Below are 22,471 nucleotides of genomic sequence, written 5' to 3' on the forward strand. Positions count from 1 at the left end.
CCCCATCGATGAATTCAGTGAGGGTCATTTACAGAAAGTGGCAGGCAAACACTAACTGTGCTCCAGAATTGAACCGGGAGCGCGTGCCCCAGGCTTCATGTTATAATGAATGATATATTTCATCATCATCATCTGTTTACCCTTAAGGTTCGGTTTTTCCCTCGGACTTAGCGAGGGATCCCACTTCTACCGCCTCAAGGGCAGTGTCCTGGAGCTTCAGACTATTGGTCGGGGGATACAACTGGGGAGTATGACCAGTACCTCGCCCAGGCGGCCTCACCTGCTATGCTGAACAGGGGCCTTGTGGAGGGATGGGAAGATTGGAAGGGATAGACAAGGAAGAGGGAAGGAAGCGGCCGTGGCTTTAAGTCAGGTAGCATCCCGGCATTCGCCTGGAGGAGAAGTGGGAAACCACGGAAAACCACTTCCAGGATGGCTGAGGTGGGAATCGAACCCACCTCTACTCAGTTGACCTCCCGAGGCTGAGTGGACCCCGTTCCAGCCCTCGTACCACTTTTCAAATTTCGTGGCAGAGCCGGGAATCGAACCCGGGCCTCCGGGGGTGGCAGCTAATCACGCTAACCACTACACCACAGAGGCGGACATGAATGATATATCTGATGGCATATAAGCCGAGATTTCCTTCCGCTCGGCAAGTTTGCTTGCCGGGTATAAAGCGAGGAAGGCCCGCTGAAGGCCTTGAGTGAAAGTTTACGTGTAGTCCCATTACTTAAAAGGGTACTAGCCCAGAGACGGCTGCTTGAGCCACGCAGACAAAGATTGCAATGTTTCCCTCGCCAGCCAGCTGATCACCTGCTTTGGAACATGTAGGCGAGAATAGCTTCGTGTATTGTGACACAGCCTGGTACGAGAACATCGCAGAACTTCCCGCTCACTCCAATGCAGCAAGGGTAACATTTACGTCTTTCTTTATTTGTGTTCATTGTTTATATGTGTCTTATGTGTGTGACATTGTTGTCGATTATTTGTGTTTGTTGTATTTCACAGCCCGTTGGCTGTAGTTGGAATGCGAGGTTTCCAAACCTCTACGTTATGCTTACGATCCGGATATCGTGTATTAGAATCGGTGTCTTTTTATATGTTTATATCCGACAAATTCGGTATTAGTGTAATTAGGCCAACATTGAATCGATCATTATATATTCATGTAAGAAATTGTTTTTAATCGTAGCCTGCGGGCTAATCACAGTCGACGTATCTCGATCTCCGTTACAAATAGGTAGATTTCATGTTTCCTAAGTTTATGAACTTCAAATGCCGGGGTTCTTGACCCGGATGATTAGAACGACATTTAGTGTCGAATTTTATATTGAAAATTTCTTTGTAATATACAGCGTGATTCAGGTGCCCCTTCCAATGTATTTTTATGCATCCCGCAATATTCATTCCGTCCTGAAACATCTTCCCTGTCGGTATACTCAGACAACACAACCGTATATCTTGGTATTTACCACCTCACCATGATAGGGCGCCGTAATGTTATACTCGTATTAAACACTGGGAAGACATGCGCGTGCCTCCTAGATCAGGGTCAGCCAACTGGCTGGCGTGTGATGTAAGCGAGCCCGTGTGACGTCGTAGAGCCCATGTGACGTAAGAGCGCAGAAGGTGGAGAGCCGCTGGCGTAGATTGAGACGAAAAGACAGCCTCGCTTTGTAATAAACATGTGCAGTGCCGTACGTAGTGGTGGTGTTAGTAGTAAAGTACAGTACATAAGTATGGACGAACGGGGCACATCACGGTGCGACAAGCTATGTACGCCTCCGATCTTTTTATCTTTATGGGAAGATCTATATTTATTTGATGAAAATGATAGGAATGCTACAACTAAATGTTTAGTTTGTAGAAAAGAGCTACAGGATGTAAAAAGATATAATTTACAACGCCACTACAGTTTGTGTCACGCTACAGATTATGATCAATATCAAGGCGAGGAAAGGGTGCATGCAATTACAGAACTAAAAGGTAAATTAAAAAACCCTGTCGGGCATTCGATCAGTGAGTCAGCAGTTCGACTGAGTTATAAAAATTAAATTCACATTTAATTGCAAAGAAACTTAAACCGTTCAGTGATGGTGAATTCGTAAAGGAATGTTTAATCCTAGCAGGTGAGGAGTTTTGTCAAAATATCATTGAAGAGTTCGAAGCTACCAGCTTGTCCGCGCACACAGTGTGGAGTAGAACTCATTAACTCTTATGCTACTTCATAACAAAAAATTACGTTACAATAAAGTATGTGGAGAGAAATATGTACTACACATACCGCATTGTACTACCTGCAACACTTGGGCCTTATCCTACGCATGACGTTGTTTCCCCTAGCCCCTCTAGCCTTCACTTCTCAGTTACAGTACTAAGTACTTCGTTTCGCTGCCCGAGCAGAGTGTGTGACGTGTTACCTGACATCACACGTACACGCAGTTGGCTGACCCTGTCCTAGACCATATGAACCAGACTCGCCGGCGAAACACTAAACTGATATTGTGACTGCAGTAAACCTAATACTTGCTATAAGCTCCCCAGTGTGCCGTACAGAACCGTAGTGTAGTTGGTAAAGGCGTGGTGGAGCGGGCTTGTATATCAGGTGGGAGCTTCGAGTCCGGGGCGAAAATTACAAATTTTTGAAATATTTGTTTTATGCGTACCGCACGCAATGCAAGTTCAATACCCGCTTTCATGCAAACTGTGTGTGAATGAATGTGTTTGTGGCCGTAAGAAGGGCCGATTAGTTAACAGGCCGGACACTTACAGACCGGAAGTACTAGAAACACAACTGACCTGACAATGTTTTAACGCAAGAAACGCTCGATGTGATGATCTGGCGTTTGGGTGTAAACGACGTTCTTCAAATGTCCCCACAAGAAGAAGTCTAACGGCGTTAAATCCAGTGATCTGGCGGGCCAAGAAACAGGGCCACCTCGTCCTATCCATTTCCCTGGCAGTTCCTCGTTCAGATGGTTACGAACGGGCAAAGTCAAATGTGGTGAAAATGCATCCTGTTGCGACCACATCGTCAAGCGATCGTGCAAGGGAACATCCTCCTGCAGCAGTGGAAGTTGCTGACGCAGAAAATGCAGGTAGCGTGGGCCCGTCCAATGGCCCTCAAAGAAATAAGGTCCAATCAGGCGATCTGCCAAGATTCCACACGAAAGGTTAACTCTTCATCGTACTTCATGCGCCGCCTGCCGCACCCAGTGAGGAGTGTTCGGACTCCAATAGTGCATGTTGTGGCGAATGGCGTTCCCATTATTGTGGAAGCGCGATTCGTCCGAGAACAACATATGCGATACGAATGCTGCATCATTGTTCAGCCTGCCTAATAGATACCGACAGAACTCCATTCATTCTTTCCTTCTTAATCTGCTTACTTTCCAGGGTTGGTTTTTCCCTCCTACTCAGCGAGGGATCCCACCTCTACCACTTCAAGGGTAGTGTCCTGGATCTTCAGACTCTGAGTAGGGGGATACAACTGTTGAGAATGACCAGTATATCGCCCAGGCGGCCTCACCTGCTATGCTGAACAGGAGCCTTGGTGGAGGATGGGAAGATTGGAAGGGATAGAAGAGGAAGAGGGAAGGAAGCGGCCGTGGCCTTAAGTTGGTACCATCCCGGCATTTGCCTGGAGAAGTGGGAAACCACGGAAAACTATCTTCAGGGCTGCTGACAGTGGTGCTCGAATCCACTATCTCCCGGATGCAAGCTCACAGCTGCGCGCCCGTAACCACACGGCCAACTCGCCCGGTGTTTATTGTTCCGTATTGACTGTAGGCCTATATCACATAAAATTCCTTTGAAATTAAACAATTGAAAACGGGTCCACCTCAGTCAATACAACTTGAGTCTCATTAATACTAGTTTTTAAAGATTAATAACAAACTACTACTAAACAAGTTTTAATTTCGTCCCCGAAGGGGGAGGCGGGCCCCCTAGACGGTGACGCCGTGTCTCAGGCCAGGAGATTTAGTACAGTGGAGATGCTCGGGGAAGGTGAGGGAGTTGGCCGCCGTGGTCTGTACTAGGAACTGTCCCGACATACGCTTTAGTCTAAGGCCACACAGAAAACAGGTTTAAGTTTGGAGCAGTAACAATAGAGAGCAAGCAGGAAAGCAGAGTTGAGCCAAGGCCGCACTAGAGAGAGCTGAGCTGATATGTTGGCAAGACAGAAAGCAGTATTGCAACAGCGATTGCCAGTGTGGTCACGATTTACGATATTATAACTGCTAAGCGAGGTTTCCCCAGTGTGGATTGATCTGATTGATAGTCGGAGACAGTGGACTCATTAAATTGATTTACGAGAGGAAGAACTCGACGAGTTTAATAACTTTTATAAAGAATTATGCAACAGCAATGATTTTTTTTAATACTTGCGAATGTTTGTAGAGAGATTTGATAAATTATTACATAAACTGAAACGCAGGTGGCAGAGAATGGAGCTAAATTACAGAAAAAGCATCTCGGTAGGACAGAGGCTTGTTGTTAACTTGCAGTAAGGTAAGTAAAATATCAATGCTAGTTCTACTGTATTTGAAACAGTATTTTAGTGCTTGACAGAAATAAGCACAGTTTCGTATAAAGTAAGAAAGTATAGATATTAGATAATTAAAGAAGCATAGTTGCGTATAAAGATAGAAAATGGATGTATTAAATCATTAATGCACGAAATTTCGTATAAAGTAAGGAAATTAAACATTAAATCACTAATAGAGGAGACTAAATGGATAAGAAAATAAGAACACGTCACTACAGGAATTACTGCATTTTTGATTAACTGAAAGAAGCATATGTACATAAAATGTAAAAACTACATACGGTAATGATATTCAGAACAGTGGACAATAATAACCTGTCAGCCAACGTTCCTGTCGTTAAAATATTTGTGAAATACACCCCACAGTACCGGTCGTTTACAAATTTATGAAATTTATCTTCTGGTCCAAAAGATATGGTGAGCTCGGAACAGCACGCTTAAAGCTGAGCAGCAAAAAACAAACTGATCTGACTTGAAGCGGCGTTCAGCAGTTGAGCCGGTTCTGATCTCTGGCCATGCCTCTGTTCAACCGCTGGCGTGATTCTACGCGCTCAACTGCTCAGGACCGCTTGCTAATGCTTGCTGCTTCAAAACGCTTTCTGTGTGGCCTTACCCTTAGTGTAGGAGAATGGAAAAACAACAGAAAACCACTCTCAGGATAACCGACGGTGGGGACCAGCCCGTCTCCCAGTTGATCGGATGAAATGCAGAGCTGTGGGACCACGAACCAGCCTTGGCCACTTGTTGGCTGAAACCTACTCTGTAACCGTTGACGAGATTATTAAGACTCAATGTATTCACTGAAGTGAATTGTTTCATTTCAACGGAGTTTTATTTTTGTCACCAGTTGACGGTTTACAGTATATTCCACCCACTCCAGGAAAGATTCAATCGAATTTCGAGTGTAACATGTGAAAGTACTGGAATCAAAATACAACCCGGTCGGTCACACAACTCCTAGTCCGTGACTTCAAAGGCTATCTCCGTAAATTAATTTCTCGTATCATTGCAATAGAAACTGGAATATCGAGATGCTCCAAAGGATGAATTGCGTGTGACAGAAGCAATGGCAGAATTTGTGGAGAATTCCCGCTAGAGACAGAAGCAATGGCAGAATTTGTGGAGACTTCCCGCTAGACAAAAGCGCGGAAATCATTTCTCACAATCAACTGCTTTAGAAGAGAACCTGCCAATCATAACAGCTAAGTTACGCGATATTTAGAACCTTTGATAGCACCTTCAAGAGTCTTAACTTGATACAGGTTCTCCACAAGAAGAAACACGTGAATTTCGTGTTAATTGTGAAAACGTATTATATAAACTTATGAATAGAATAGGACGTTTGTCAAAAGAAAACATGCATTTGCCTGTTGCATATGAGCAACTGGTGAAGATTCAGAAATATGATGATCTGCTGTCCATGTTAGAGCTTTGTGGACCAGCCCAGGGTTGTCAAATACCTGAAATCAAAATACGGGACAGATGGGCGATCGAAGAAATCAACAGGCTCGTGTTCTACAAGTTATAAACTTAATTTCAAAATGATACGCTTATTATTATGTTGACATCATAGTGCAATTTGTTAATGCATGTCTTAGTATTTGTATTCAGACTGTAACTTATAGTGCGGTTTGGGTCATGTAGCTATGAACCCTTTTTCGGGAGACGATAGGTTCAAACCCCACTGTAGGCAGCCCTGAAGATGGTTTTCCGCGATTTCCCATTTGACACCAGGAAAATGCTGGGCTGTGGCCTGTTTTAAGGCCAAGGTCGATTTCAATCCTAGCCCTTTTCTATCCCATCGTCACCATAGGACCTGCCTCTGTCGGTGAGACGTAAAAAAATAGAAAACTTAGTTTTTAATTATTCGTGTCATTTCTTTCAATTTCAATATATTTTCATTTCTCTGAAGTGCTGTTAACAGTTTTTTTTCATTCTTAGCAATTTCATAAAAATCTCTGCATGACGTTGAAAAAATGTACAGAAATGAACAGCTCAGACCCAATCAAGGCAACAGAACATAATATTTTTCACTACTGACAATTTCACACAAACATGCGGTAAACTCACACTACCTCAGGTAGTTGCCCGCTATTACGCATCTTATTCACTAGGATGGACAACCCGAGAACTGTAAACAATAAAAGACAATTTTAAAAATCAGCGAACTCACATCAGATAAAGAAACTAAGGAGTGAAGAAATTTATCCTCTTTGAAAGAAAGAAGAAAAGCTACTGGCGCTTATCAGAGGTACCGTATTTTTATCTAGGTTCAAAATAATGGACAATTGCCGTCCAGGATGGGAACTGTCTGACCCGCGGGACATTTAACACGAATACGGTACTGTCCCGTAAAATCTCTGTCTGTAAAATAGATTCTACCAGGAACTTCGTGCGTAAGAGGATGCTACAACCTATGTGAGTGATAGTGATGAAGTGTTCATTTGAAACCAAGTACTTTTTAATTTTACTTCAGTTGGACATACTGTACAATTCCTAAACATTATGAAGCATGTAGACTTCTTAAAAGTGAAATATATGTAATTGATATAAAAGTGATAATGCTTATTCCATTTTATATTGATTTCCACTTGTACATGATTTACTACAGACAATTATTATTAATAAGACAGATAAATATGCAGATAACATGTTCTGATTATGCGCAACATAATTTGATCCGACCATGATAACTCAATTTCTTTTTAATTACTGCAAATTAGAAACTACTGTATATAAAAGCATTATCACATGAATATAACTAAAAAACTCATGTTACTGGATAATGTTTTCATTTGCATTAACATTTGTACCAGACCTCCGATTTTTGAATTAAAATTGAAAACAAAAACGCTTATATCTCAACACAGAATTTTTGTAGATAACAAATTCTGATCAACCATCACAGAATTATTATATTTGTAATTAATGCAATATTTCTAGGAAATGCCTCGTTCTTCTCACACGTTCAATTGTGAAGGGATATATTCATGACGTCCTAATGATACTATAATCTGCTCCATTTATAGTGTGAGAGGTGCATGTTCGACTCCCAACGTCAGTCATATTTCCGACTTTAAACTTTTCACGTTAGATTTATAGAAATAAAAAGAATACGGAGCACGGATGCAATACTTTCTCTGGTGGAAACCCGTGCATACAATGGTTTATATAAATCACGGCCTCTCAAACGGCCAAAATCTCACGCGTGAAAATCGAGGCGCAAGAGCTCCGTGCACTGTGCATCGGTCCCGCTCGGTTCGCCTCGGACCAACGCTTCGTCTCTGGGCTACTCGGCTAAGCTCGGCTCAACTCGGCTCGGATGTAGAGCGCTAGGGAGTAAGTGAGGAAGAGGGAGACAGGCGGAGCAAGCGAGACAGGCGTGGGGAAAGAGAGAGAGAGAGCGCTATTGCCCCAAATCGAGGAGTGGGGGTCTGCACTCTGGTCAACCAAGCGAAGTCGTCTTTTGCACCGTGCACAGTGCATGCACTCTGAGAGGCCCTGGTATAAATGGATGCCGTTATGCATCACTAGACCAAGCGCCAAAAGTTGGTTGCGAGATAATCGCGTTTAAATTTGGTTCTATGTGTAAATTCGGGCGAACATAATTTTACTAAATATGGTATTACTGGTGTTGTAGGATAATAGATTGTACCTTCTCACCAAATTTCAACATTTTTATAATCGCACTACATAGATTTTCTTCAAGAAATGGCGCTTAGTCTACTGATGCAATTTAAGGTTTTTCTCAAGTGCGAATAATGTATCACGATGCTACACCAATAACCCCTAACTGTTGAGTATCTACTGAGTAAAACTTCCAAAAAATACAACGTGGTGGCAGCCATGATTAAAAACTGAATCTCCTACTGTCTGAAAAGGCCCGCTAAGTGCTTGAACCACCACGAGCCGCGCCACAACTCCGGTACATTATTCAAGTTTTAGATGGAGAAATTCTAGAAGGGAAGCTATTCTCTAAAGTCGTTGCTATAACGACTTACTGATTTTAGGAATTTCAACTTATTTGAGTCAAATACAAATGGTAAGACATGAGCCATTCTAGTCTATACAATTTTTAATGGATTTTCCTTCACGATAGGCCTATTATATTCTGAGAGTACGGTATTGACGTGATATTTTTAAGCCTATGGATAAGTTTTGTTCTGCTTGAGACAGAAAATGTGATTAAAGATATTTTCTCCCATAAATACACACAAATCACTGGACAGGTAATAAGATTGTTGCTCTCAGTTCATTCAATCTCGAAATCAGGATCTCCATTAAATTCATCTACGTCATCCACGATCTGAGAATCTGCTTGAAGATTCTGGTAAAATTGTTTGGCATTTGTAGGTATTAGGTGCATCAGCGAACCAAAGTCTCTTAGTTTGGCTTCAGAGATAGGGTTTCCTTTTGGCCACAGAGGTATTAATGCCTGGTGAAATGGAACTCTACTTTCCCGTGGTCGTCCGTGTCTTGACTTATTTAGATTTACTTCCTGAGATTCACCATCAAATTCTAGAGAATGATTCTCAGACGCAACCTTCTTAGCAAGCTGCATTAGTAACATTGTCCTTCTCCTTACTTTTGGAAGTACTTGATACATCGCTGAATTTCGTCACATGATAAACCACTCAATGTATCATCACGTAAAAATGTCAGCACTATCGAAAATGCGGGCTCCCATGCTGTCATCCGCGCGCAATGTGAGGAATGTGGCGCTTGATCCAATGATGCAGACTGGAAAGTCGCATAGTCTACTGATGCAATTTACGTTTTTACTGATTTCCGCTTTGTCGCTTAGGTTTTCTGTTTACTAACAACTAACGGCCTCTTGTAATGCAGTGGGGATTTTTTTATAAATAGTTCAAGCCTTCCTCTACAAGATGGCGCTAAAATCTCAATTTTCATCAAATGGCGCTTAGTCTACTGATGCATAACGGCATCCAAATGATAAGTATGCTTTCTGAAATTGTCTTAACGCACAACTATTTCACTCATTTCCTTCACAATTTACTTTATAAAATAGTAAATACTGGATACACTTACAAAATGCATATTAATAGAATATAAAAATGGATGAAAGGAAAAATCAAGTGATGTGTTTGTAACTTCCAATATATTTATGAACTGCAATGAAAATACACACTTGTACAAGTTACGATCTCTGTTGATATGGACACAACACTAAAGTTCATTGTTGGCAGGAAGATTATTCATGTTGTTCAGCATCGTTTCCTGTAAAAGAAAAATTAAAAATATATCACTCTTCTTTACCAAGTTCCTCCGGGCGCTATTTAACAGAATTTACAGTATGTGGCATATTCTGGGAAAGAGAAATATAGAAGATTCATGAACAATGTTAGTAAACTAAAAGTAAGGTAGAAGTTCACTATCTGCTGATCAACATCAGCTCGCTAACACATCGCGGACGAGACATGGGGGCTTAAGCCCGTAGATCCCCTTTGCTTTCCTCACCATATATACAATTAATTCAGCCTTTCACCTCAATGGAAGGTCCAATGCACCCAACCTCAGCTCGCTAATAGTTCGCGGTCATAACCTGGGGTCGTACGCCCCCAAATCCTCTTTCCACTCAAAGATTCCGGCCATCAGACCGTTACGCTGACACGTGGCATCCCAATATTGGCAAGTATTCTAACTTTGCGGACCTGACATACCATGTCAGAATATCTGATGAGAGAGAGCGTCGTTTGTCATTCCAGTGTAATAAGTTGTTGAGTAGGGTAGAGGTACGAAAGACAGAACACACATCTATTCCCCTGGCCAAGAAGATTGGCCTGCCATTGTTAAAATTCCACAGCCTAGCTGCAAATCTAACTCAGGTCACTCTGGTCCAAAACAAATCTCACTAACCACAGCACAGAAGAGTAGACGCCATCTAAATATATATAGATAGATGATGTATTTTACCGGCAAAGATAGAGACACTTGTCGGTGCCTAACACTTCACCAGTAAATACTGCACATAAATAACATGAATAACTCCTACCCTAGTCCGCCTCTGTGGTGTAGTGGTTAGTGTGATTATCTGCCACCCCCGGAGGCCCGGGTTCGATTCCCACTTCAGCCATCCTGGAAGTGTTTATCCGTGGTTTCCCACTCCTCCTCCAGGCAAATGCCGGAATGGTGCCTAACTTAAGGCCACGGCCGCCTCCTTCCCTCTTCCTTGCGTATCCTTTCCAATCTTCATATCCCCCACCAAGGCCCCTGTTCAGCATAGCAAGTGAGGCCGCCTGGGTGAGGTAGTGGTCATTCTCCCCAGTTGTATCCCCCGACCCAATGTCTCACGCTGCAGGACACTGCCCTTGAGGCGGTAGAGGTGGGATCCCTCGCTGAGTCCGAGGGAAAAACCAACCCTGGAGGGTAAGCAGATTAAGAAAGAAAGAAAAGAAAACTCCTACCCTGCTGTATGAATACATGTATGCATAATACAAAAAATGTCCTAAATAAAAAACCAAACCCCATAGCACGACAACCCCATGGCCTACCAAGCGACCACTGCTCTGACCAAAGGCCTGCAGATTATGAGGTGCCGTATGATCGGTACGACGAGTCCTCTCGGCCGTTAATCTTAGCTTTCTAGACCGAGGCCGCTATCTCACCGTCAGGTAGCTACTCAGCTGTAATCACATAGGCTAAATAGACCTCGAACCAGCCCCCAAATCCAGATAAAAATCTCTGATCTGACCAAGAATCGAACCCAGGACATCCGGGTAAGGGGCAAGCACGCTATTTCTACATGGCGGAGCCTGTATTCTTTAAATACAATAATGAAGTAAAGCATATATATGAAGACATTTATAGAAATAAGAGCAATTGCAGTCTCTGTCATCTTCTCTACTTCAGCTCGATCAGAATTTCGTCACCGAGCGAGTTGGCTGTGCGGTTAGGGTCTCACAGCTGTAAGCTTTTATTCGGCATAGTGGTGGTTTCGAATTCCACCGTCGGCAGCCCAGAAGATGTTTTCTCCGTGGTTTCCCATTTTCACACCAGGCAATGCTGGACTTCTACCTTAATATTAAGGCGAGGTTTGCTACCTTCCAAATCCTAGCTTCGATGTGTTGGTGCGAATTTAAACCAAAAAGAAAAATAACTTCTTCCTGCTTAATTCTTCTGCCTGTCCAAGGCTGGTGTACAGCCTTCAGACAGTGTCCTTGAACAGTATCCCACTCAAATTTGTTGAAGACCATGGAAATATGATCAAATGCACTCTAAAGGAGATCCTTAAGCTTCCGACATGCCTGAGAGTATGATATAACACTCACCGCAATTTCAAAGGCTTTTCATGATGCAGTGGAAAGCTGTTGTACACAGATTAAAACTCCCGAAGTAGGGACAGGATTCTTATTAGGTAGTAAGTAACTCAGTGAGGAGCATAATAATAAATGCCTTTAAAAAGATCGCTTAATGCTATGTGACAATGTAATGATGGTCTCCTGGATTCGCGAAGAATAAGAGATACTCTGAGAGATCTGGAGTTCTGGAACTGGTGTCAACTTCTCAGAAAGGTAAAGGCATTGCTCTCTTCAAGAGCACCCTCCAGAAAATTGCCGGGTAACCCGTCATATTGTTTTAGAATGTAGTGAGTAGTGGGGCGTTTTAATGCTGACAGCTAACATCGCGACATTTCGAGCTGTGCCAGGCATAGCTACAATGAGGTAGAAACCCTTTCCCATGTCCTTGGATACCGCGAACACGGTCAGATCTTGCGCTTATCTACACACCATGTGATACGAAACAACATTGTTCATGCGCTAAGAGATACTGGTTACACCGTGCATGAAGAAGTTCACGGCTTGTCGATCGGCGCTAGTACCCGCAGGATAGACATGATAGACTTCAGCGACCAAACAGATGCTTATATCATCATTCCAGCAGTCGTGTTTGAGTCTCACGCCATTCAATCTAGTGAGGTCATTGGTGAAAAGGATATTACGATCCGACCATTTCATTTGCCCGCCTTGTGGCCACGAACGTCAAGGCGTTATGGTCTGACACCGTGGGTAACGGGTTCGAGTTCCGTTGTTGGAAGAAATTTTCTCATCACAATAGAATAGGAGAGGTGGTATACAATATCTAATCATTGCATTGCATGTCAAAAGCCTGCAGTCAGTTCTGAACCTCTGGGCAGTGTTCATATGGAGTGAGGGAATGTCATGGAGACGTTAAGCCTTAAAGCATACCCCTTGGTGTTATATCGTGTCATACGATAGGAGTAGGATATGCGTACCGACACAGGGCTTCACCCCTCTCCTTACATTATTGTCACCGGGCGAGTTGGCCGTGCGCGTAGAGGCGCGCGGCTGTGAGCTTGCATCCGGGAGATAGTAGGTTCGAATCCCACTATCGGCAGCCCTGAAGATGGTTTTCCGTGGTTTCCCATTTTCACACCAGGCAAATGCTCTGGCTGTACCTTAATTAAGGCCACGGCCGCTTCCTTCCAACTCCTAGGCTTTTCATATCCCATCGTCGCCATAAGACCTATCTGTGTCGGTGCGACGTAAAGCCCCTAGCAAAAAAAAACATTATTGTCATCATCTCGCACCCAGGCACGCTGGTCGCCCATGGATGTCAAAAACCCTGTAACAGCGAGCTGAACAAGCCCTCGGTTACTCCTGGCACTAAAAGACATTCGCTAAATAAAAATCGTCAGGAGATAGTGGGTTCGAGCCCAATTTTCGGCATTCCTGAAGATGGTTTTCCGTCGTTTCTAATTTTCACACCTCCGGCTACATGGATAAATAGTTAGCGTTCTGGCCTTTGGTCGAGGAGTCTCGGGTTCGATTCCCGACCTGGTCGGGGAATTTATCTTTGATTTGTTAATTCCGATGGCTCGGGGGCTGGATACTTCTGCCGTCTTCATCATTAAAATTCATCATCGTAGATCAGGCCCTATCCTCACAGACGCCCAGGTCGCCTATACGGCGTCTGCTCGAAAGACAAGCACCAGGACCCTACAGAGGCCACAAACCATTATTATTACAAGGAAAATGCCGGGACTGTACCTTAATTAAAGCCACGGCCACTTCCATCCCACTCCTAGCCCTTTACTGTCCCATCGTCGCCGAAAGATCTATATCTGTGCCGATGCGTCGCAAAGCAAATTTTAAAAAAATCACTTAAAATATGGATTTCGGAACATATAAGTCTCTGCTTATCGGAGCAAGCGAACAATTCCTAAGAAATTTGAGAAATTCTATCCTAATTTCGACCTTTCTTTAAAGAATGTCAGTTCTGGAAATTTCTCCTTCAAAACTAAGACACCAACTAGACAGCAAAGCATAAATTGTACTGGTATGCTTTGTCCTCCCTGGTAACCTCCTCATGAGGAAAGTGTTTGTTCTAGTATGGAGTAAATAATAATAACAATAATAATAATAATAATAATAATAATAATAATAATAATAATAATAATAATAATAATAATAATAATAATAATAATAATATTTTGTCGACTGGGCTGAGTGGGTTGGACGGTAGAAGCCTTCGCCTTCCGAACCGAAGTCGATGGAAATACTCACCCTGAAATATTATTTTACTACCAAAAATTTCGCCACATTCAATGAGGTCTTTTAGAAGTCCGTCGAATACTAAACATACACATGCATCAGTGGATATGTATATTCTTAATTGTGTATTTTAGATTTTTCTGCAAGTATGTTTGGTTTTAGGTAGCAGGTAGAATTAATTTCAGAACCAATGGTTTTTCGAATAAGAAATTCTTCCTCCAGGTAAAATTATAACTGCTGTTTCAGTAGACACTACTGGGGTAGCTTGATGCCCATTTCCTCTGATTATATGATGCAATGTGGGGTAAAGGAAGGTTTTTACTTTTTCTGCTGCTCCAACTAAAAGGAAACACTACGTGTTAGGTTTCAATGAATGGCATCAAGGACTGCATCAACAGCAATTAATTACCTTCCATTAAGTTTCTGTCAATGTCTGTTGGCCCTAGCCTGGGCGGGGGGAGCATTCCTATATTATGTGCCTGCAGCTTTACATCTGGTACAATAAGTTTCTCTAGATGTAATCCAGAAGACTTAAGAGGTTTATTGATTTTTGCAAGCGCATATTGTGGATAACTTTTTTCAGAATATCTGCGTAAATATTCTATGTCTACATTAGTCCTAAAGTTCAGGAATATTTCTGGTTATGCGTAACCACAGATTATTGCAAATAATGTTCGTAAATGCCTTGTTCCTCGTCAGATATGAGTGGCTTCCTTCCTTCTTTAGGAGACTTTACTTCAGCAGCTGGCACCCGGCAATAACGGTCAAAGAAAAATTCCTCATTTAAAAAAAGAGATAAATGGAAATAAAATATTCTCAGTCCCTATATTTTCTATATTTTCTCCATTACTACTAAATTAGGAATGCTTCGTAATAATGTTTGTAAATATAATACTCAGCCTTATATTATCGTGTTAAAAATAAAATGTCGCGTAGCGTTAGTCTTTCCAGGATATATAAAGTATCAGTGAATTAAGCGATCTATCAGTCAGTAAATAAATAAACAAATAAATAAACAAATAAATAAATAAATATAGGCCTATCATTAATATGTTCATCTACAATTGTGAACAGCGTGGCATTGCACTTTTGAGACATGTGACAAACATGGTCTGCATGTACATATTTACACCAGAAGTTGACTACATATATTACTAATTTTCCTTCATTTATTCCTTAACATAGTCAATATTATTTATACAGACCTCACGAATGTAGTAGCGGTATATCTACAAGTATGAAAGCTATTATGTTACACCCACGCATTCAAATCTCCACGTGATGAAATATGATTGCAGACCCAACATGGCGTCTTGTCGATGACGTACTGAACTCAGTTACTATTTGAATCAGTATGTAGCCAGGATCGACCGATAGGGTGGGGGTGGGGTGTTATAGTTACAAAATGACGATAGAACATAGTGGAGATGCTTGTGCGTGTATGGGGCGCCCATACATGAGTGTCATCATAAGGACACTGATACAAGTAAATTATGTTGATATTCAGATTACAGTACACTACAAAATATTACATTAAAATACAGAACAAGAACGATATGATCAAGTTCAAGAGTTTGACAATCTAAAATCCAACTTTGGAGGCTTCTTTGAAAATTGATTCAAGAGATCTGTTGGTTTTACAATTATGTCTCTGGGATTTTTAAAAGAGCCAATCCCCTTAGTCGTCTTTCATTTGTTTATTGCCAGTTTCTGTTTATTTCCTTCTGTAAAAGTTCCGTGGAGGGTGTTCTAACCCCCAGTAACATCCCCTCCCCCCGTTGGCTACGCCCCTGATTTGAATATTGACCAAGTCGTCTACTTACCACGAGATCAGGACCCCACTTCACTAACCACGGTGTTAAGGCCTTCATGCAGTCGTCGATGAAGTCATTAAGTGTTAATTTGGTTTTTTGACTCTCGACATTTGTACTGCCATCTGTGGGCGCTCCCTGAATGCAACTGAGGAGAACAACTAGGAATATAACATAGACGACGACCGTGCGCATGATGTCCAGTTTCTCCAAACGTACATGAAGACTAAGACAGCAGTGATGACGTTACTTGGGACTTTAAACAGTGCACGTGTTATCAGAGTAAACCTTGAAAATTATCGTGCAAAGCAGGAACGAGAATCAATTACATAGGGGCATTGGCTGTGAAAGAAAGTTCCCAATGAACACTTATTTCATGAATCACCACGTGTCATTAATTCTACTCTTTCGTAACATTATCGTTAGACCCTGGAAATTAATAATTTTATTATAACATTTCATCTTCAAGGTTTGTAATTTCAGTTCGCAGTAAGGTATATTTAAATTTCGTTAGTCACCGGAAATTAACAAATTCTTTATCAATTTCATATTTCCAGTTTAATAATTTAATCTCTTTATAATATTTATATTATTCGACTTATCTGACACGATAGAGATGGTTTCCGATTAGATAATTATATTGCAATGATATTGCACGTTCCATACAAAAGTATAACTAATTCAGAAAATACGATACACAAAGAATTAATCTATCAAAATTCAGGTGATTGTCAAGTAATTTCACCTATAATCACTTCTTTCTCTGTAGATTAGTGGTAGATTATAGGTTACGGATCCCAAGATTATTGCTTTAAGACTAGCAGAGGTGGTCAGGTAATTGACAGGAGAAAAATGTTCATTCGCCACGCTGTCATACAGTGTAAAAGATTTCTGCTAACACATGTTTTATACATGTTTACCTTACGAATAGTAATTGTTGTATTGTAACGTGAAAATAATAACTACATATTTCATGTACTAAGGGGTGGTGATTACTGTTTAAGTGGAGGTACTACTGGGCAACCATCCTCTATTAACATTGAATAGAGGGAAATAATAGAAGTAACTTATAGACATGATAATAACCTTTTGGGTTTTGCCGTGTCAAGAAAACATGTGAATAATTTTACGTTTCACAGAGAACTTGGTTTCACATCTTCAAAAAATATCTCGTCTGTTCACCACCTAGACGGAAACGCCGTCTCTCAGTTCAGTGAGATGTGATACGGTGATGGGGATGTTCGGAAAGGTGAGGTGTTTGGCGGCCGTGGACTATATTAAGAACTATCCCGGCATTCGCCTCAGTGCAGGAGAATGGAATACCACGGAAAACCATTCTCAGGACAACCCACGGTGTGGACAAGCCTTTCTCCGTCTCCCAAATACAGAGCCCTAGATCCACGGCAGAGTCGCGGGCACTCCTCCTCTGCTCGGTTGGTCGGTCGGAGTGCAGAGCTGTCGGGCCATGGACCTGCAGTAAACATGTGTAGGCCTAGACCCACTCTGTTACCCCCGACCTCCTTCTCGAATAATGAAAGTCTGAATTTATGAATGCTTTACCGTTGTGAGTGCTTCCCTCTGTCATCACTAGATGCTTCACTGTGCGTAAATCCGAAATTTGTCACAACTGATCTTTTACACGACGACACAGTACGGCATTGAGTGTCGAACGGTCTTTTTCCCACATTCAATAATCCGAGTACCCCTGCTAGGTTCGAATAACAATACTAATGCAATGAATGTCGTATGGCTTTTAGTGCCGGGATATCCCAGGTCGGTTTCGGCTCACCAGGTGCAGGTCTTTCTATCTGACTCCCGTAGGTGACCTGCGCGTCGTGATGAGGATGAAATGATGATGAAGACAACACATACTCCCAGCCCCCGTGCCACTGGAATTAACCAATTAAGGTTTAAATCCCCGACCCGGCCGGGAATCGAATCCGGGACCCTCTGAACCGAAGGCCAGTACGCTGACCGTTCAGAAAACGAGTCGGACACAATAATAATAATAATAATAATAATAATAATAATAATAATAATAATAATAATGGTGCATGGTGTGGGTTACTAAAATCACGTCCGAGTTCGTGAACCATGGGCAACAGCTGAGTGGCCTAGTAAGTGGTCCTGGGAGTCAGGATACCAGTTGCTACGGAATAGTAGTGGGCATCTCGGACATATTCTGAGTCGTGGCTCTCCTTGTGCTCAGGCGGCTAGGACTATACAATCCACCGGTGGTCCCTCACCCGTTAGAGGGGAGATCATCACTTGGACTGTATGTACGTTGGGTAGCATACTGCTTCGTGAATTTACCGAGCTCAGAATATTTTAAACAAGCCTAGGTCCTATGGGAGTAACGGAGTCCCACTACCATTTGACAGGCGATGGAATCCTTGGAAACAACTTGGCGAACGAAATGGAATCCGATGGGAAGCTATCAATATTAATGAGGCTTATGGAACTGGCTGAGTCAGCGAAGAGGATGCATCTGGATGTGCTAGGGGTAAATGCTATTCGGGTGACGGGAGATAACGAGGAAGAGATAGGGGATTATCAAGTGTACTTGACGGGTGTTAATGATGGAAGGACAGAGTGTGGGGTAGGTCTGTTCATCGGGAATACCATTGCACGCAACATAGTTTCTGTTAGGAACGTAAATGAGCGAATGATGTTTGTAGATTTGTCAGTTGGAGGAATTAGGACGAGAATTGTCTCCGTGTATTCACTATGTGAGCGTGCAGATGAGAATGAAGTTGACAAGTCTTATGAAGCATTGAGTGACATCGTAGTCAAGGTCAACAGCAAGGATAGGATAGTGATAATGGGCGATTTCATTGTGACAGTTGGAAAAAGAACTGAAGGATTCGAAAGGGTGATTGGTAAATGTGGGGAAGATCTGAAAGCTATTGTGATAGGAATGGGAAGAGTTTGCTGGATTTCTGTACTAGCATGTGTTTAGAAGTTACGAATACATTCTTCATTTCAACAAAGTGAGGTCGTTTATCCAGGTATGATCTAAACCAGTCGTATTTTGTGTTTAAATAACTTCAAATATAATTTAACACTTGCTTTAATATTTTATTTCCCTTTCATTTTTCAAAATAATTATTTCAGTAACGCTTTTAATACTACATGTGTTAATACAGGCGCCAATGAAATATTGTTCTTTCGTAGCAACCTTAACCCCACTTACACTTCACATCTGCACTTGACAGCTTCTTCATTAATAAGTCCTTCAGTAGTATGAATTTGTTTGAAAACAACTAAAATCCTATAAATGGATAAATATTGGAATTAATTCATGAGGTATCTTTTTGGGCTTAGGCCGTGTAATTAATTGTAAACACACTCTACGCGTTTCGAAAGGAATCTTGCCTTTCTTCATCAGGAGACAACAGGTAATGAAACGACAACGACCAATGAAAGGTTGCTAGGAGAAAGTAACAAGGAACTTGAAATGGTGCCCTAATTATAAATGGGACGCCATTTTAGCCCCATGCTAGAGACAACGAATGGCAATAGTAAAGCATTACTCTCTAATGGTTCTGATAATAGGTAGCCATGATTCATTGAGGTTGTAACCTGCATCGCGGTTGAAATTATCTGGATGTTTACGTATTTCAACCGCCTCCCTGATAATTCTTGGGCGATGTCGCTTTATACGGTCGAGAACATCCACTTCTTGGAACAAGACATCATGACCAGGTGTTAGGGCATGATCAGCAACAGCAATGCGGTCTTTTACAATATACAATAACATAACAGGTATGAGAAGTGTCTCTTCAAAAGCTGCTATTTTCACCTTAAGAAAGATGTGGGAAAAGTGCAACAAACATAAAATAAAAAGCACATTGAACGTACCCATGTTCAGGTTTGGTATAACTTTTAAGGAATTAAATCTTTCTGGTCTGAATTGCGCATGGCAATCAACAATGCTCAACTACTGTACTGTAATAGCTGTGGACGAAATACCAATTTTTGGGGGTGTGGGGGGGTGGGGGGTGGAAACAGCTCCTTTTGAACAGACACTACTCGATTAAAGGAAATGTGTGGAAATTCTTGTATGGCTAAATCTGAGTGTACGAATTGTGTTTAGACATCAAAGCATTTAATTAATAAAACGTCCCGGTGTTACTCACTGCCTCCTGTTTAATTCACACAAACAATCACATTGCAGACATGTTATTCTGTCTTACATCTTCAGTATTAAACCGTTCATTTATTTATTTATTTATTTATTTATTTATTTATTTATTTATTTATTTATTTATTTATTTATTTATTTACATTTGCTTTACGTCACACCGACACAGATAGGTCGTATGGCGACGATGGGATATGAAAGGCCTAGGAGTGGGGAGGAAGCGGCCTTGGCCTTAATTAAAGTAGAGCCCCAGCCATCTTTTGTCTGGTGTGAAAATGGGAAACCATGGTTAGGGCTGCCGACAGTGGGATTCGAACCCACTATCTCCCGCATGCAAGCTTACTTTTACCTAAATTACTGTACAAGCAGTGAGAAAGATTATATTAAATTACATGTCTCTTAGCGTTATCCGAGAAACACTACGGGGAGGACCGCGTACGTTGCTCCCGATGTACGGTGCGCGTTGGAAAGTTTTAATGATAATGGCAGGTCACGTTTCCTACTGCTATTCACAGTAGAGTTCGGGATTTTCTGCTATAGTAGAGGCTCACTTGCCTAATGCCATTCACAATAGTGATGGGGAGTTTTCATTATAAAGAGAGAAATACACCACAGAAGCTTGGTGTCTCTCTTGCAACAACCACTTTACAGTAAAGACGACGATAACGGTATTACAGCAGTCCCTGCTGGCAAGCAGCCAGAGACGTTACCATGGTAACCGGTGGGTTCGTTGTCGGTCACTCAGTGCAGAGCATGAAACCCACATAAAATAGTAGTTTTCTCCGTCATTTGAAGAGTAAGCGAAATAATGTAAATTACTAAAGTTGTTTAAAATTAAGAGAAGCTTCGGATTTTACAGAAAATCAATACTATAAAAGAAAATTGATAAACCTCGTCTGGTTTTCATATAAACTCCCTGTCTATTCATTAATTTTTAAATCATACGCATATCTAAACCTGTTCCTGGATGAGTATACTCTAAATATGATGTTTGGTCGAGATCTATCGAGCCGTTTTGCCGTGATGGTGGAACAGACGGACAAACGCACACGAAAGTTAAAAACCACTGATAAGGTCTTGAGTTGACCTATGCGACGGAATTAAAGTGAATAACGCCTCCTTCATTATCTTTTTCGACTTAGTACCTCTACCATTGAAATTCGTGAAACTGAACTTTTTTTTTTTTTTTCAAAGTATTGACTTAAATTATTTTATCAGCGATCCCAAAAACACGCACTACTCATATTAGTACTTGAAATGGAACTTCTACTAGCTTGGGCTTTGATTATATTTTCGGCAATTATTGTATTCTGATTGTGTGTCTGGTCGCCGCTGCACTCCCTCGGAGCAGTCATAAACTTTGCTGTCAGATCTCCTCATTCTTAGCGCGGCATGCGCGCGCACCTTCCCTGGCGTAGCCAAATCAGTGAAGTGTGTCCTGGTAAATGGAAATGGTGTATGGCTTTTAGTGCCGGGAGTGTCCGAGGACATGTTCGGCTCGCCAGGTGCAGGTCTTTTGATTTGACTCCCGTAGGCGACCTGCGCGTCGCGATGAGGATGAAATGATGATGAAGACGACACATACACCCAGCCCCCGTGCCAGCGAAATTAACCAATGATGGTTAAAATTCCCGACCCTGCCGGGAATCGAACCTGGGACTCCTGTGACCAGAGGCCAGTACGCTAACCATTTACCCATGGAGCCGGACTGTGTGCTGGTAAGGAGGAATAAGTAGGTCGCTGGCTGTGCAAAGGCCCGCTCCCACTTAGTGAAATGGAATCAATCGAACCGAGCAGAATTTGTTTAAATGGGAGATAGAGATTGCGTTTGCCACGAGTCGAATCGAATCGAACCGAACGGAACAGGATTCTCTGCCAAGAATACTTTTCGATTAGCGGAGTGGAATCGAACAGAATTATCAAGATTCGTGCAACTTCATAGACGGTCGGGTCGAGATCTTTCGGACGACCGTTTGGCGGCAAATGTGTATCAGCTTCAGCCGGAAAGTCAGCTGTTTCTTGGATACGGTCGGGAACATTCTGTTTTGTGTTAGTTTATTTAATTTATTAATATAAGACGCGCAAAAACTTACCAGTTTAATTCAAAAATATAATTTCCTCTACTACAAGACCCACGAGCATTACTACAACAACGCATAAAAGAATGTCTGGGAGGAAATAAGCAAGACTATGAAAAACCAAAATTACTAGAATATTCAATTTTGTGGTAGGATGCTGTAGTCTATATACAATTTATTTCATGATTTTTGTTGACTTCATCACAAAATCATGTTATGTTGGAGTCCACATACGGTATATCAATACGATACTTGACACCACATCTCATATGGGATCTATATATAAGTGTTTATTAATTTACAGTGAACGATTTCTAAGTGGCATACCCTAGGTTTCAAACTGTCGTATATGTGTC

General features: G+C 41.8%; 1 long non-coding RNA gene across 1 annotated transcript in view; it reads right to left on the reverse strand.

Annotated features, from left to right (window-relative positions):
* Positions 1–9,651: 9,651 nt before the first annotated feature.
* The window catches only part of LOC136877110 (uncharacterized), a 37,522-nt gene continuing 24,702 nt past the window's right edge, over positions 9,652–22,471 (reverse strand). The window contains exon 3 of the long non-coding RNA XR_011018573.1: positions 9,652–9,787. This is a non-coding gene — a long non-coding RNA (uncharacterized lncRNA). The remainder of the gene's footprint in view (positions 9,788–22,471) is intronic.

The sequence above is a fragment of the Anabrus simplex genome, chromosome 7 (genome assembly GCF_040414725.1).
Source record: "Anabrus simplex isolate iqAnaSimp1 chromosome 7, ASM4041472v1, whole genome shotgun sequence".
Taxonomy (NCBI): Eukaryota; Metazoa; Arthropoda; class Insecta; order Orthoptera; family Tettigoniidae; genus Anabrus; species Anabrus simplex.